We start from the raw sequence: 11672 nt of genomic DNA, 5'->3' as shown, positions 1-11672 counted from the left end.
TCAAATCACACTAACACGACTCTTTTACGAGTACTAGACCCATTTACAACCAAACATTTACGTGCATACTATCACTTATATCAATCGACTTAATTCCCTTTTCTTTTATTCCTTAATTCGAACCAAACAACAATCCAATCAAGCAGAATCAAAGATTTTCACATATAAACACTCAATCATTCTTTCAATTACCAAAATCAAGTTTTGACCTTTATTTCTTATGGCCTATTCGGCCTTAACACTTATCACAATCAAGAATCAAACATGCAAAGCCCTTAGTTTGACATGCATCAAGTATATCATCCCAAGCTAGTTTAATTTCATTTTTACAACTCATTTAAACTCATAATTCAATCATAATCATGGATGATCACTCAATTTAACATTTAATCCTCTTTTGATCATAAGACCCATTCGGGTTTTCTATAAATCAAACATGCAAGAATAGATTTTGACATGCAAGGTTATATACCACATTTCTCTCTTATTTTAATCCCCTATTAAATCATTTCATTCATTAAGTCACCAAACCATGCATACACTTAATTACCAAATTATCCCCTTTTTAGTTTATTCTCCATTTGGCAAGAATCTAATTCACAACTCAAGGATTAAACATTAACATGCACAACTTGATCTTCTTTAAATTAACATGCAATCATTCTCTAGGTTTTATAAACTTAGTGTTCACCAAGATTAACACACAAAAATCAATTTCCTTTCTTATTAACATAAAATTTGAACCTAAACTTAGCATGCAACAAGAATTTCATTCCTTTTCAAGCTAATAACAATCCATTATTACTTTAAACAAGTTTACTCAAATCAAACAACTTTAAAGATTAAGTCCATTCGGCCTTTTTCAAAAACAAAACATGCAACTTGATATTCTTACTCCTTGAATCACAAATCATCCTATTTCTTAACATCAATTCATTAAATCATGCAATTAACCACAATCAACTTGATTCTTTAAAATTATAATGGCAATTCGGCCTTTTTCAATCAAAACACCACATGCAAACATAAAGAATTGATCTTAAGGTTCTAGAGCTCAGTTTTTAACATCATAGCTCACCACCGGTTCACCGGAGTTCATCACCGGTGGTGGTGGCATCTCGGTGGTGCCCTCATTCGAGGGTGTCCAACCATGAGCCCCCGATTTCTTAACCAAAACCAATGCAACAACACCACATGCAATCTAATTTCAGCACGTTAATCACAGAACATGAACTAATCAAGCAAGCCTTCGGTTCTTGGCTTGAAACCGAACCCAAAACACACACACTTCGGCATGCAAGCACCAATACATACATGCACATACTTCTACCTACACATAAGTGTTTATCATGAAGAATTAAGGATGATTGATGAGTTTGATCAAGGAAAAAGGAAGGATACCGAGAGAAATTGAAGAGAGAGCCGAGAGAGAGTTGTTCGAGTGAGAGAGAGAGAGTGAAAGAAAAGGAGGGGAGAAAAGAGTGAGTGCACGGCAAGAAGAAGAAAATGGGGGGGGGGAAGGAGTGTTTTTTACTCCACCAAATAAGGGTAAAATAGTAATCTACTAACCCCCTTTTTAATTTGCATTTTGTTTCTCTTTTTACTCAAATGTAACGAAATCCAAAGTAAAAAAATATTCCTCTCGCGGAAAGTCAAGAATTATGGAAAATGACATTTTTAACGCGTAGGCCTCGAAATTAGCTTTTTATCCATTACTCATAATAAGAATTCGAGCGAGCGGTTGATTTTATATGAATTTTGCAAACTCGCTTTAATAAATACCTTTTCCACATAAAATCGATTTAAAAATGCAAAGATCAACAATTAAATTCACTTATCATTTTTAAAAAGTCTCTAAGACCTCTACGAAGATAACAGAACAAATCCCATGTTTTTATCCGTCTCAGATGATTTTATAAAAATGCACGAAGGTTAATTAAACCTTTACTTAAATCACATAATTCCTTTAAAATTCACAAAAATCGACACAGAACATATAGTCATGCATACAGTAAAGCAATCACACGCATATAGTCACATAACGACTCAGGTCTGATCATAGAATATATCACTCTTAAATCTTTATCCTCTTTTACGCGTACCGGGTCAAGTTCAGCCTGACGGCCCGACGCTCAGCGTTTCGATTACGCTTCTCATTATCTTGGCCAATCAACACGTCTCTTAAGACAAAATACTTTATTCATTCACTTCACATATAATTCACATTTTATATTATTTAATTTTCATACTAGGACGGGTTCCGTTCTACCTGACGGCCCGAAACCACAGCTCGACTTCTAAGCTGACTCTTTAAATTGGAACGTTTTTATCCACGCTCCTTAACTCTAGTATACAGATAAGACAAATAATCACCACTTAATCACATAATCTCATCACATAACACATACTTTACTTTCTTAATTAAGACGCAAAATTCTCGGTTGTTACAGAAAGTTTTGATGATAGAAAGCATAAGTAATCAGTGAGGAGGAGACCAAAGGATATCCAATAGAAATTAAAGTTAATATGAATGAAAAGAGACCAGAAACACCAACAAAAGTAAGGAGTTTTACCATGGACCGGTTATTATTGAAAATTTGTGCAAGATTTCTCGGAAGTTGCAATACCTTCGACGAAGCTAACCAGGAAAAAAGCAAGAAATTTATACGAAATGGAGAGGGGTAAAGAAATTTTTGCAGAGTTAAAGGAGAGAATGGTTACATCACCTGTTTTATCATTTCGAAAGTATCAAGGAGATATGGTAATTATAGTGATGCTTCTCATAAGGGAGTAGGATGTGTGTTGATGCAGCACAATAAAGTTATTGTATATGCACCCAGACAACCAAAACCTTATGAGCAGAAGTATCCTAATCATAACTGGGACTAATAGTAATAATATTTGTTTTGAAAGATTGGGGGAACATGATATGTACGGAGAAAGATGTAAGATCTATATGGACCATAAGAGGTTGAAGTATGTATTCACGAGGAAAAGTAAATATAGAGGCAAGCAATAAGCAAAATGGAGAAAACGCACATAGAAACTGTACCAGAAGAATTATCTATGAAATTTTAGAAGTTGGAATTAGAAGTCAGGGTTTATAATCCAAAAAGGAGCAAGGATGGATAGTATGACCTTTTAGTCGAAGTTGTTAGGGGAAAGATAAGGAGATGTCAAGAGAAGATAATGGATCACAAAGTTAGCAGTTAGTAAAAGGAAATTTATGCGCCCAGGAGAACGAGCACGATATCCCCAGGTTTTCTTCCAGCACTTGAATGCTACAAGTAAAAGGATTAAGAAATGAGATCCCACAGGGAATTTACAGTATAAAGTATTTAATCTATTGGAGAGATGCCCAGATGTACGGAAATTTAAAGAAAAAAAAATAGTGATAACTAGGTATAAGAAGGAAATTTCAAGATGAATTAGGGAGTGTTTGATATGTCGAAGAATTAAGGTGAAGTATGAGAGGCCTAGTGGATGAGGCAAACCCAGGGAGTGGTTTTACAAGAAGCGAATTGTGAAGTGTATCAATGATGTTAAGGAGAAGAAGGAATGAAATTATGAGAGTATGTATTGATTATCGGGAGTTTAACAAAACAACGAATAAGAATAAGTGACCCCCATAAAGAATTGACTACTTATGAGACCTAATTCAAGAAATGTGATATGTATCAAGGATTAACTTAAGATCCGACCTGAGAACATAACAAAGATTATGACCAAAATGAGTTAAGAGCATTGCAAGATCTGGTGATATTATGTGAAATAACAAGCGTAACAGTTGGCTATAAGGAATTAAGAAATATGTTGTATAAGGAGTACTCAGATAAGTAAATTGTATTTATTAATAACATCCTCAGCCATTCAAGGAATAAGAAAGTATGTGTGGAATACCCAAGGATTTTTCTCCAAAAATCAGAAGGAAAACAACTATGCGTTGAGTTTTCAAGAATGAAATTCTGACTAAGGTTAACAAAAGATTCTGAATTAATCCATTAACAACTACCTAAGTAAAGCAAAGCCATATGGTAGCAGATGCCTCATGCTGACAGAAAGGATTGGATGTAATTAAGACCACCGAGGAGTTAATAAACAAATTGGAAAAAAATGGAATCTGAAGTTCAAATACTTAAAGATGATAATACGTGAATATATGAGATTACTTTTCAGCCTTAACTAATGAAAAGGAGTAAGAAATGTTTAAATGTTTGAAAACCAAGTTGAAAACGAGCACCGCCTAACATCCTTAAACGAAGAGTCAAAGTACGGAAATGGTTCAGGAACTGTAAGATATGTTGAGAGTTTGAGTTTTAAGGAAACATTGGAATGATCATAATTTATCAGTGATGTCAGCTTTGGAATGCCACTTTACCAAGCTTCATATAAACGCAAGTGTAGGTCCCCATTTCTATTAAAATAAAGTGAGAAAAAGAAAGTTATCAAATTCTAAGTTAAATTGGCACACCAAGAGCGTAGTGATATTGATTGAAGCAGCTTGGAGTAGACATAGAAAGAAGGCGACATTGTATTGAGAGAAAGTATGAGTATAGAAATAGGACCAGTAGTGTTAGTAAAAGTGTCGTCTTGAAAAAGACTGGATAAATTTGAATAGAAGGGACAAGCTAAGTCCTAAAATTAGTGAACCATTCGAGGTATTGATAAATATAGATAAAGTTGTTCATAAATGATATGACCGTCACACCTGTGTGTACACCTAATGTATTTTACTTGTCAATGTTACAGTGATAAGTATTGAGTTTGGATTAAATGATTGATCAGGAGCCAATGGGGCTCTTGTTCAAGTTATTCTGCATATAGTGATCAATCCAAATTCTTGATCGTCAAAGGCAAGTCCTTGGAAATGAGTGCATACCTATTGTGAGTACGTTTGAACCCTCGAGTAGAAGGGTCTACTTATGAATTAAAATGAGATATGCTTGACAAATATCCTCACTTGTGTAACTAGACCAGATTCTGAGGACAGAATCTTTTTAAGGGGGGAAGGATATAACAACTCGTGTATTCTTTTTGAATTATTTAATTGTGCAATTATGGAAATTATTAAATAAATAAGATATGTGTGTTGGTTTTGACCGCTATTTGTTGTTTGATTAGAATCCATTTGTGAATTATAGTGTACCGGGTTGTCCGCGTGATTAATTATGGGATCGTATTGAATTGTTTTCACTTTCAAAAGTGGATTTAGTGCAAATTTATTTACATAAATATTGAGAATGTTTCTAAAATTGTTTTTATGATTTTATAATTACAATAATTATTTTTAGGATTTTGTAAAATTGAGAAATCAATATTTCATTAGTTATTTATCTTTAAATAATTTTCTGAGTATGTTTAATGATAAAATTCATATTTAATTCTAAAATTTTTTAAAAATTATGAAACTCAAATTTATTTAAGTTTGGAATATTCTGAAAATTTTAAAATTATTTTGGAAATTTTCGGGATTAATTTCACCCGCACGTTGTTTCGTTTAATTGATAAAAGCGGGTATAAGTGGCGTTTCAAAAATTGTGTTAAAATTATGAAAACTACATTTTTATTTACTTCGGGATATTTATAATATCATAATGTTATTTTTGTGATTTTCTGAAATTGTTATAAGTGCAACTCATTTCCTTAATTGCGAATTTCGAGTACGAGTTACGTTTTAAAAATGCTTTAAAAATGCTTTAAAAATTATGAAAATTTTATTTTATTAGTTTCGGGATTTTTAGAAAATTTTAAGACTGTATCCGTGATTTCCTGAATCTGTTTTAAGTACGACTCGGTTCGCTAAAATTAAATTTCAGATTAAAAATTGGGCTGCCAGAAGTTATATTTATCTTTTAGGCTACGTGTGCAATTTATATGCAATCTGGGCCACGTGTTTTTTGTTTGTGGGTTTAACTGAATGGGGGAATAAACTAAAGTAAAGATAAAAACACATAAACACGCACACGGGGGAGGGGTTATATCCTCTCGCCGGATTATTTCCTCCTCGTGTCTGTAATTCTGATAAGGCAGCCATGCGAGTTCCGATTTCACTTTTTCCAACCTTGTTTCTCCAGTATAGTGTATGTGTATACAGTATATGTGTATGTATATATGCCGCCGTTCTTCTTCATTTTTTCGGCCGCCTGTTGCCGCCGGTTCGCCGGAGAGGCGACGGTGGGAGGATTATTCCGGAATGTGTGCTTATATGCTTTTATTGGTTCACTCGGTGGATTCATAACTGTTTATTTGTGCAATTATATGGGTTGGTGTCGCTGCTGATTTACCCTATCACTGCAATGGTTGTTCGACTGTTCTTTGTTTCTTTTTCCATTTCCGCGCGTGAGGCGCGTATGATTGTGGTTCATATTTTTTATATATTATTTTCTATGCAGGGATGGTTGATTGATTGCGTGAAATAAAATTTACTGTTTTGGTGTGAAATTAATGAATAATCGGCGGAATCGGTCTGGACACCTGAATTATTCGGGCACCGATAGATTTCATCGCCGTCAGCAATGAACATCAATGAGCTGACGGTGGACTATGATGAATTATTCTGAGTCCTAATCTTTTAGACTAAATAAAAATAAAATACGAATAATAATAATCATAATAATTAGTTGATTTAAATCGGTGGTTGAGAAATTGCGGAAGGTAAATTGCGTGATTGGTATGGACTGGATTGATTGGTTGTGTTTTGACGTCGAGTTGTTCGACGGGTAGGCTGATAAACAGAGAAGGTGCTGCCCGAATTTTTGGAAATTAAATTCAGAAATTCGGGGCATACCGTGTAATAATCGGAACGTCGAACGAGTATAAACAAGTATATACATATATTCTGTGCGGAACGTGATTGTATGTGGTGGTGAATGTTCTGTTAAAACCCAATAACCCTAATTTCGTAAAATAATGAGTATACGTATTTTCTGAAAATGAACACCAAACCGATTTCTCGAGAACGTGAACCCTGATTGTTGGGTGTGTTATGGTATTGTAATAATGTACATAATTACGAGTCGGGTTTGAATATCGTTGGGTAAGAATTAGTATCGAGGATATGTCAAGCATACTTAGACGTCTAACGTAGGGTATTTCGACCCTGTAGGTTATAGTCGAGAACCTGAAAGTGGACGATGGACTAAAGATAACCTAGTGATCAATCGACGAGCTCAGTAGAATTTCAACAGGAAGACCTGAGTGTCGAAATTGAATCCAATGGGATCTAGTGGTTGGACGTTAGAGCCTGAACAGCAAAGTCGGCTCAAACTTGATCAGTAATAGTTGTAAAGCCTTGTAAGGCAAGTACTTCCAAACTTTTCTTCAAGATATATTGCAATTATTTTCGAACTGTTTCATAACATGTCATTATTATTTAAAACTTCTTCTGTTTTGTATTGCCAGTGTTTTTAAACTATTTAACCTTGAATCCTGATTTCTCTTGATCTTGAGCCATAAGCCTTGTTCTTTATAATCCGTCCTTAATTGATCCTCAGGCACCAAACCATACAAATATAATACTCCTTCCCAAAGGTATAACTACCAACACCAAACACTGAAAGAGAATGATTTGAAAACACAGAAACTTTCATACTCCAATCATTCTTAATAACATCAAAGAACCATATCTTTAAAAATCATTACTGGTCAAATACCTGACCCCTGTACAAACTGAAAACCATTTCTTATACATACCATGTTATACCCTTGAGATATCCATGAGTTTCCTTACGTTTTTATGCAAATGTTTAACCGTTATTGATTATGATCTTGTTTTATTGAATCATATTGTTATCGTATTGAACTGCTTTAGGATTGGATAGTTTTTATATATGTGGACCAGATTCGTGGTCAGACCATACCAATGGTCAAGTTAGGCCAATGTGTGCCTTGGATCCAGTAATTAGAGCAGTGCTGTGTGCTTGCTCGGGGTTAGTGCGTGACTGATCATCAGCCTAACCTTGGTTTTTAAAACTTAAAATGAATATCCAATTCTAATGATTAGGTAAAAAGAAACTTGATTCATCTGAATCATCTCACTTGATTATTGTTTAACCTCACTTATCGTTATTATGACTTGCTAAGCTAGTTAGCTCACTCTTGCGAATCTTTTTATGTATTCTACAGTTAAAAAGGGGTACGGTTCATAGCGAGGTTTCCCAGTTCAATGTACGAACTAGGATTCCAGATTGAGTTGGTTCGAGCTAGCAGAAGCTTATGGAGGTAGTGAGATAGTAAGATTGTAAGAATAATTTTATTATCAGTTGTAAGTTAAATGAGTTGGGATTTGGTACGTTGTAATAAAAATTAAGGTTATGGCTTGTTTTCATACTTTAACCTGATGCGATCCGTGGTTTCTTGAAGCAGGGTCATTATAATTAATATCTCTTTTACAGAATTATATATTGTGTATATGTTGTGGACCCCAAACTTCTAACCCGGGTTTGGAGGGTGCCACATGTTAGCTACACATCAAAGACGAATAAGCACAACCAAACTAAGAAATCATAAATCACCACATACTAAAGATTTAAAACAATCAACTATTGAAATCCATAAATAAATCCGCTATAATCCCATTACAACGATTAGTTCATGATCGAACGCATCGTCACCATGGGTTCCAATGAAAACATGATACTAAATAAGTTCATAATACTACGAGATAATATATAAGTACTAGGGTTTAGAACAAGAACAAAATAAGCATCAAAAAGTATCGCCTAAATCGATGAATACAAATGTATGAACTAATTCTTCTTCTCCTTAGCCGTCTCGTGTGCTTTAGGTCTTCTTAATGTTCGCCTTGGCTTCCTTGTTATTAAAAATTTCTTCTTTTCATTATATATAAGCCCCTGGATCACCTGGACTCTTTAAATCATCAAATCAGAGTAGAAACAGGATTTTACAGCAGAAGTATGGCATGGGCGCGCGGCTTCCTAGCGTGGGCGCGCTCCTTCCCTGGAAAACATGGTGCGGGCGCGCTCCTTCATAGTGCGGGCGCGCCTGCTCTCTAGAAAATTTCCGCAGCTTCTTTCCTTGGCACTCCAATCTTCGTACAATCTGCCGCAACTCTATTCCTGACCTCTTATTAGCATAAAATCATTGTAAAGCTCAATTCCACCTACGACTAATGCCCTGCAATGACTCAACACAAAACACATCAAAAAAACCAAATACTTGAGTCCAAAACATCAACTTAAGCCAATATGAAGCATTCTAAGTGGATATAAATTCCATTTATCACACCCCCAACTTAAATCGATGCTTGTCCTCAAGCATAAACAAACTCGACTCTAATAATACAACTAATACATGAATGTAACTAATATGAATATACAACGATCCCCTTGAAATAACCATAACCAATCAACAAGCAAATGTCGCTAAAAATGCAATTACTCAAAACAGAGTTCAACCAAATCCCACAAACTAAATTACAAGCCAGAAACGTGCGTGTGTACAATGCTTATCAGATATACTCTCTACACTAGATCAATAATCATATCCTATTTTTTCGCCAAAATAATCACAGTTTTATAAATAGAATAAACGTTAAACACATAATGACTCACAACACCTCATTTTTACTAGAGTTATACATGGATTCATGCTATTATAATGAGGACATAAACACAAATGCTTATTTGACCGTGCAATGAATGAGGTCCCAAAAGATTTATACAATAATACCCATGTAGCGAGCTTTAGGTTAGCGGATCTTAGACTATACAAGCCTTAGGTCACTAGGCACAAAGTCCCCTAGAACTTACTTGCTCGTGTATTAAAGAGCTCACCCTTGGTCAATTCTGCATATACACATAACAACACATATTTTTTTTCTTTTATTTTTTTTATTTTTTTATTTTTTTATTTTTTTCTCTTTTTATTTTTTTTCTTTATTTTTTCAATGATTTTTGAATGAGTGTGTTTCACTCCATCTCATTCAACCCTAGACTACTCATAAAAATATGAGCCGACTACTAGCCATTTGACGCCTAGCTTTATTCACAACTAGCAATGATATCCATGTTTTTTTTCTCTAGTTTAGAAATCAGTGTTCCTGCATCATTACGAGAATAGAAATAATTCTAAATATAACTAAGTGATTAAATTTCAACAACAAACAAGTATGATCATAATCTAGATGAAAAGCAACCTATAAGACTTGTGAACAAAACTTTATTTCTGGGCATGCAAATCAATTTATTAGGACTTAATCATCCCTCTATTCGACATCACTACACTCAAATTATCATCAATCAACCAATCAGAAACAACTCAACCTAAGGCATCATATTATATGCATGCAAATGCAACTAAATGGACTCATATACAAACACAAACAAATATGCAAAAAAAAATGCAATACAAACAACTATATGAACAATCATGTAAAAATATGAATGAACTACACTAAACATGCAATATGAATCTATATGGACACAACACAGACTAATAAACTTTATATTATCACCCACAAACTTAAAATATTTAATGTCCTTATTAAAGGTAATAATAAGGAAACAAGGCATAGCTAGTCATCGGTGGGATCATCCTCCTCGGATGGAGTATCAGGTGGCGGGTACACGATATCAGCTCCAAATACAGGCCAATCGACCTTGACACCAGAGGCCCGGAAAGCAGTACCCAAAGCTTGTGTCAAATCTGCAGCAAAACGATTGTGAATATCCTGCATCGCATTCATGTGCCTAGTCAATCTCCTGTACTAAGCGTCTCCAAGTCCAGAACTATCCCCTGTCTGCTGAGCACGAGAAGATCTAGCGGTTCCACGAGAAGAACTAGTAGCTGCCTAACGTGCCTGAGAAGAACCTATTGCATAAGTCTGATCAGCTAGTCGGCCACCCGATAGATGATCATATGTCTAACCCAAGCCCTTCTCATCGACTTTACCGTCATACCACTCCTGGCTCACCGAAATCATCAAACTATCGATAGGAGCACTCGGCATCTATAACTGCTCATGCTCGGGCCACCAAACACCAACCAAAGCACACAACTTCGTAACAATGGAAGCATGAGAAATCGCCCCTGTGGTACCCACTCGCAGAAAGTGCAACATACTTTGATGAATCATATAGTCGAGATCCACATATTCTTTATTCAAAATCCCCCATAGCAGAATAGCCCGATCCACAGTAACCATGTGTGAATGCGACGATGGCATAATATTAGCACACACAAACAGGTTTCAAGCCCTAGCATACATGTTCATACATGAAGCATGAAAAGTAAGCGGCTCATTCGTGCCCGCCTTGTAATTCCACTCTGTGCCAGGAACACACAACTCAACCATAATATAATCCAAGTCCAAATCCTGCTTAGTCTTCGGCACCCAATCCTCAGCAAACGGAAGTCTCGCAGATTGATTGATAACCCGATGAATAGCATCAAAAATATAATCAAAAGTCAACCTATGAACCACAGAAAACCCATTCTTGTCTGCCTTAGCATTAGCATAAAATTCCCGTACAATGCTCAATGGGACTGCGTCGGGTGTCTCGCAGAAAGTCTGCCAATCCATCCCAACAATCATCTCCAAAAGCTTCTCATCCTTAGCCGTGGGTAAGAAACCCCTCTCTTTTACAACAGGTTTAGACATCAACCGGGTAAACTCTGCCTGTGCTTATGGAGAAGAGAATCTGTTCGTCGTG

This window comes from Apium graveolens, chromosome 10 (genome assembly GCF_009905375.1).
Source record: "Apium graveolens cultivar Ventura chromosome 10, ASM990537v1, whole genome shotgun sequence".
Taxonomy (NCBI): domain Eukaryota; kingdom Viridiplantae; phylum Streptophyta; class Magnoliopsida; order Apiales; family Apiaceae; genus Apium; species Apium graveolens.
This window is presented reverse-complemented; position numbering follows the sequence as displayed.